This window comes from Chiloscyllium plagiosum, unplaced genomic scaffold (genome assembly GCF_037043375.1).
Source record: "Chiloscyllium plagiosum isolate Xiang-an unplaced genomic scaffold, Cpla_swu_hap1 HiC_scaffold_38, whole genome shotgun sequence".
NCBI classification, from domain to species: Eukaryota; Metazoa; Chordata; class Chondrichthyes; order Orectolobiformes; family Hemiscylliidae; genus Chiloscyllium; species Chiloscyllium plagiosum.
Genome location: NW_028270176.1, coordinates 58,293,280 through 58,299,279, shown reverse-complemented (window position 1 = coordinate 58,299,279; position 6,000 = coordinate 58,293,280). Strand labels below are relative to the sequence as shown.

Genomic DNA, 6,000 nt, shown 5'->3' with positions numbered 1-6,000 from the left:
GAAGAGATCCCGTTCCAGGGAGAAGGAGACACTGTTCCGAAGGCCCCTCAGGCAGTTAAAGGGGTGAATATGTTTTCCCTGCGTTTACATTTCTTCCCGACACAGGATCGACCACAATTTAGTTCAAAATACAGGAATTCACAAATTCCGTGTGTCTTCAGGAAACTGGGATAGAATCCTTCAGGACAGCAACGTACCCACCCTCCGTATTAGGAACTGGGAAGGAGTGACCTGTGTCTACTCTCGAGTGATCGAGTGTGTGGGAATGTTCTAGAAACCATCTGTCCTTATGGATGTGTCTCTGTGTGTTTGGGGAGGGAGGGTTTCTTGTGGTTTATGTCACATTTTTGTCAGTAATTCAGATCTTCCCATTTGTTATTCCAGCTCCAATTATTTTAATAAATCCCTGAATACAGGGACACGTTTGAAAATCTCACTGGGTCCCCGATCAAACGGGTCCCTTTGCCTCCAGGCTGATGGATAATGGGTTTGTTTTCCTTCCTCACAGTTAACGTAGTGACCATCTACGTCCTGCTTTATAAAGATTGTGGATTGTCTCCATGTGTCAGACGTTACCTGGGGGCCATGGCAGCGGCGGATCTCCTGGTCATTATCCTCGACCTGATCCTGAGACACATTCCCATTGTTTATGATGAACAGTTTTATTTCCTGAAGGACTCCGTCCCTGTGTGTAATATCCACGCCGTCCTGCTTTATGCAGCCACTGACTGCTCTGTCTGGTTCACCCTCACTTTCACCTTTGATCGGTTTGTGGCCATTTGTTGCCAGAAGCTGAAAAGTAAATATTGCAGTGAGAAGACGGCGGCTGTGGTTCTGGGAGCAGTGACTGTGCTGAGCTGTTTAAAGAACATTTTCTGGTATTTTATGCTCACGGCTCGGTATGGGCTGGGGAACGAGCCCTGGTTTTGTGATGTAACAAACGCTGTTCTATTCTCCAATGTCTGGGTCACAATCGAGATCCTCCACCACATTCTAACCCCGTGTGTCCCATTTCTCCTGATTCTGCTGCTCAATGTTCTCACCGTCAGACACATTGTCGTGACCAGCAGAGCCCGCAGGAGACTCCGCGCTCACACCAATGGGGACGCTCAGTCGGACACTGAAATGAGAAACCGAAAAAAATCCATCATTTTACTGTTTGTGATCTCGGTCAATTTCATCCTGTTATGGTCATCGTTAATGCTGTATTCTATATGGTACCGGATGATTGATATTGTGGTTTCCCCTCTGTATCTCCATCCCTTTGTGCAGGAATTGGGCTTCATGCTGCAGCTCCTCAGTTGCTGCACAAACACCGCGATTTATGCCGTGACCCAGACTAAGTTCAGGCAGCAGCTGAAGAATGTGCTGAAATATCCCTTCACCCAAATCCATCCATCCATCAAATTCCCTCATTAATCAATCCATCCGGGATTTTCTCATTTCAGTTCAGTGTTTCAGCGATGGAGCAGCCTGTCGCTATGGTAACAGACTGAGGGTAGCGCTGGTTTGTCCATCCTTATCCCACAGGGGGGGTTACAGGGACACATTTCAATGTTTCTCACAACTCAGGGGCCAGTGAGAAAAAGGCACCATCCCACTGACTGTATCCATCACTTCCATTTGTAAACAATAAAAATGTTGATTAAAGCGTGCCGAGCAGCAGAGTGACCGATGTTGTGTGTTTTTGTGTTGGAGAAGCTGAGCTGGAGAGAGACAGACTCAGCCCAAAGTCCTGGTCTTCAGGGAAGGAGAGGGCACCGCGCCCTGAGCTCAGGAGTTGGGTTTAAATCCCTCTGTGCCCCCACTCTAACCTGGCCTCCCATTTCCTCTCCCCTAGTCTTTCTCCTCATTTCTCTCCCTCTCTCTCATTGCAAAAACTTCCTCTCTCACCACCTCAGGGGGAAGGGAAGAACCAGGGAGACAGAGTGCATTAGACAGAGAGGGAGGGATGGAGGGGGGAGAGAGATTCAGTCAAAGAGAAACGGAGGAAGGTGAGGAGAGAGAGCGAGAGGAGGGGTGGGCGGGCGAGAGAGGAAGAGAGTACGAGCGAGAGAAGGGGGAGGGCAAGAGAGGGAGAGAGGGTGAGAGGGCGAGAGAGGGAGAGAGGGCGAGAGAGGCAGAGAGGGCGAGAGAGGGAGAGGGTGTGAGAGGGCAAGAGGCCGAGAGAGCGAAAGAGGGATAGAGGGTGAGAGAAAGACAGAGAGCGAGAGAGGAAGAGGGAGGGAGAGAGCGGGAGAGGGAGAGAGGGAGAGAGAGGGAGAGAGGGCGAGAAAGGGAGAGAGGGAGAGAGGCCGAGCGGGCGAAAGAGGGAGTGAGGGTGAGAGACAGAGGGCGAGAGGAGAGAGGGTGAAAGAGGAGAGAGGGCGAGAGAGGGTGAGATAGCGAGAGAGGGAGAGATGGCGAGAGAGAGAGAGGACGAATTAGGAAGAGAGGGCGAGAGAGTGAGAGAGGGTGAGAGAGAGAGAGGGAAAGAGGGCGAGAGAGGGCAAGAGGACGAGAGGGAGAGTGGGCGAGAGAGGGAAAGAGGGCGAGAGTGGGAGCGAGGGCGAGATGGAGAGAGGGTGAAAGAGAGAGAGCGCGCAAGAGAGGAAGAGAAGGCGAGAGAAGGAGAGAGGGGGAAAGAGTGAGAGAGGGCGAGAGCGGGAGAGAGGGTGAGAGAGGGAATAAGGGCGAGAGTGGGAGAGAGGGAAGGAGAGGGAGAGAGGGCCAAAGAGGGAGAGAGGGCGAAAGAGGTAAAGAGAGTGAGAGAGGGCGAGAGGGTGAGAGAGGGAGAGAGGACGAAAGAGGGAGAGAGGGCGAGAGAGGGAGAAACGGCGAGAGGGAGAGAGGGCAAGAGAGCGAGAGAGGGAGAGATGGAGAGAGGGCAAGAGAGGGAGAGCAATAGAGGGGGAGAGAGGGTAAGAGGGAGAGAGAGGGAGAGATGGCGAGAAAGGGAGAGAGGGCGAGAGAGGGAGAGCGGGAGAGAGAGGGAGGGCGAGAGAGGGAGAGAGGGCGAGAAAGGGAGAGATGGCGAGAGAGGGAGAGAGGGAGAGAGAGGGAGAGAGGGCGAGAAAGGGAGAGAGGGCGACAGAGGAAGAGAGGGGGAGAGAGGGAGAGAGGGAGAGTGAGGGAGAGAGGCCGAGCGGGCGAAAGAGGGAGTGAGGGTGAGAGACAGAGGGCGAGAGAGGGAGAGAGTGTGGAAGAGGGATAGAGAGGGGGAGAGGGCAAGAGAGGGAGAGCAATAGAGAGGGAGAGAGGGAGAGAGAGAGGAAGAGAGGGGGACAGAAGAGAGGGAGAGAGAGGGAGAGAGGGAGAGAGGGCGAGAGAGAGAGAGAGAGAGGGAGACAAAGGGGGCTAGAGGGCGAGAGAGGGGATAGAGTGCAAGAGAGGGCGTGAGAGCCTGAGTGGGCAATATGGCAAAAGAGGGAGAGAGGGTGAGAGAGGGCGAGAGAGGGAGAGAGGGCGAGAGTGGGAGCGAGGGCGAGATGGAGAGAGGGCAAAAGAGAGAGAGTGTGCGAGAGAGTAAGAGAGGGCGAGAGAGAGAGAGAGTGTGAAAGAGTGAGAGAGGGAGAGAGCGGGAGAGAGGATGAGAGAGGGAATAAGGGCGAGAGAGGGAGAGAGGAAGAGAGGGAAGGAGAGGGAGAGAGGGCGAAAGAGGGAGAGAGGGCGAAAGAGGCAAAGAGAGTGAGAGAGGGAGAGAGGGCAAGAGATGGAGAGAGGACGAACGAGGGAGAGAGGGCGAGAGAGGGAGAAACTGCGAGAGAGGGAGAGAGGGAAAGAGAGCGAGAGAGGGAGCGATGGAGAGAGGGAGAGAGGGCAAGAGAGGGAGAGAGCAATAGAGAGGGAGAGAGAGGGAGAGATGGCGAGAAAGGGAGAGAGGGCGAGAGAGGGAGAGAGGGCGAGAGAGGGAGAGAGGGCGAGAGAGGGAGAGAGGGAGAGAGAGGGAGACATGGAGAGAGAGGGAGAGAGGGCAAGAAAGGGAGAGAGGGCGAGAGAGGGTGAGAGGGCGAGATGGAGAGAGGGAGAGAGGGAGAGAAAGGGAAAGAGGGTAACAGCGGAAGAGAGAGAGAGAGAGAGGGAGAGAGGGAGAGTGAAGGAGAGAGGCCGAGCGGGCGAAAGAGGGATTGAGCGCGAGAGACAGAGGGCAAAAGAGGGAGAGAGGGTGAAAGAGGGAGAGAGAGGGAGAGAGGGCGAGAGAGGGAGAGAGGGAGAGAGAGGGAGAGAGGTGGACAGAAGAGAGGGAGAGAGAGGGAGAGAGGGCGAGAGAGAGAGAGGGAGACAAAGGGGTCTAGAGGGTGAGAGAGGGCGAGAGAGCCTGAGAGGGCAACAGGGCGAAAGAGGGAGAGAGGGTGAGAGAGGGAGAGAGGGCGAGAGAGAGAGAGAGGGCAAGAGACGGAGAGAGGGCGAGAGAGGGAGAGAGAGCGAGAGAGAGAGAGGGAGAAAGGGCGAGGGGGGGTGAGAGCGAAAGAGGGGGAGAGTGGGAGAGAGAGGGCCAGAGGGCGAGAGAGGGAGAGAGGGAAAGGGCGAGAGAGGGAGAGAGGGGGAAAGAGGGAGAGAGGGCGAGAGCGGGAGAGAAGGTGAGAGAGGGAATAAGGGCGAGAGAGGGAGAGAGGGAAGGAGAGGGAGAGAGGGCGAAAGAGGGAGAGAGGGTGAAAGAGGTAAAGAGAGTGAGAGAGGGCGAGAGATGGAGAGAGGGCAAGAGATGGAGAGAGGACGAAAGAGGGAGAGAGAGCGAGAGAGGGAGAAACGGCGAGAGGGAGAGAGGGCAAGAGAGCGAGAGAGGGAGAGATGGAGAGAGGGCGAGAGGGCAAGAGAGGGAGAGAGCAATAGAGAGGGAGAGAGGGAGAGAGGGAGAGAGCGGGAGAGTGGGTGAGAGAGGGAATAAGGGCGAGAGAGGGAGAGAGGGAGAGAGGGAAGGAGAGGAGGAGAGCGCGAAAGAGGGAGAGAGGGCAAAAGAGGCAAAGAGAGTGAGAGAGGGCGAGAGAGGGAGAGAGGGCGAGAGAGGGAGAAACGGCGAGAGAGGGAGAGAGGGCAAGAGAGCGAGAGAGGGAGCGATGGAGAGAGGGAGAGAGGGAGACAAAGGGGTCTAGAGGGTGAGAGGGCGAGAGAGCCTGAGAGGGCAACAGGGCAAAAGAGGGAGAGAGGGTGAGAGAGGGAGAGAGGGCGAGAGAGAGAGAGAGGGCAAGAGAAGGAGAGAGGGCGAGAGAGGGAGAGAGAGCGAGAGAGAGAGAGGGAGAAAGGGCGAGGGGGGGTGAGAGCGAAAGAGGGGGAGAGTGGGAGAGAGAGGACCAGAGGGCGAGAGAGGGAGAGAGGGAAAGGGCGAGAGAGGGAGAGAGGGGGAAAGAGGGAGAGAGGGCGAGAGCGGGAGAGAAGGTGAGAGAGGGAATAAGGGCGAGAGAGGGAAGGAGAGGGAGAGAGGGCGAAAGAGGGAGAGAGGGTGAAAGAGGTAAAGAGAGTGAGAGAGGGCGAGAGGGCGAGAGAGGGAGAGAGGGCAAGAGATGGAGAGAGGACGAAAGAGGGAGAGAGGGCGAGAGAGGGAGAAACGGCGAGAGGGAGAGAGGGCAAGAGAGCGAGAGAGGGAGAGATGGAGAGAGGTCGAGAGGGCAAGAGAGGGAGAGAGCAATAGAGAGGGAGAGAGGGAGAGAGGGAGAGAGCGGGAGAGTGGGTGAGAGAGGGAATAAGGGCGAGAGAGGGAGAGAGGGAAGGAGAGGAGGAGAGCGCGAAAGAGGGAGAGAGGGCAAAAGAGGCAAAGAGAGTGAGAGAGGGCGAGAGAGGGAGAGAGGGCGAGAGAGGGAGAAACGGCGAGAGAGGGAGAGAGGGCAAGAGAGCGAGAGAGGGAGCGATGGAGAGAGGGAGAGACGGCAAGAGAGGGAGAGAGGGCGACAGAGGAAGAGAGCGAGAGAGAGGGAGAGAGGGAGAGTGAGGGAGAGAGGCCGAGCGGGCGAAAGAGGGAGTGAGGGTGAGAGACAGAGGGCGAGAGAGGGAGAGAGGGTGGAAGAGGGCGAATGAGGGAGAGAG

The 6,000-nt window shown here is 56.4% G+C and overlaps 1 protein-coding gene across 1 annotated transcript in view; it reads right to left on the bottom strand.

The window, feature by feature from the left end:
- Positions 1-755: 755 nt before the first annotated feature.
- The window catches only part of LOC148139529 (uncharacterized), a 224,345-nt gene continuing 219,100 nt past the window's right edge, over positions 756-6,000 (bottom strand). Inside the window, exon 7 of the transcript XR_015753642.1 lies at positions 756-792. The gene's annotated coding sequence lies outside the window, so the exon portion shown is untranslated. The remainder of the gene's footprint in view (positions 793-6,000) is intronic.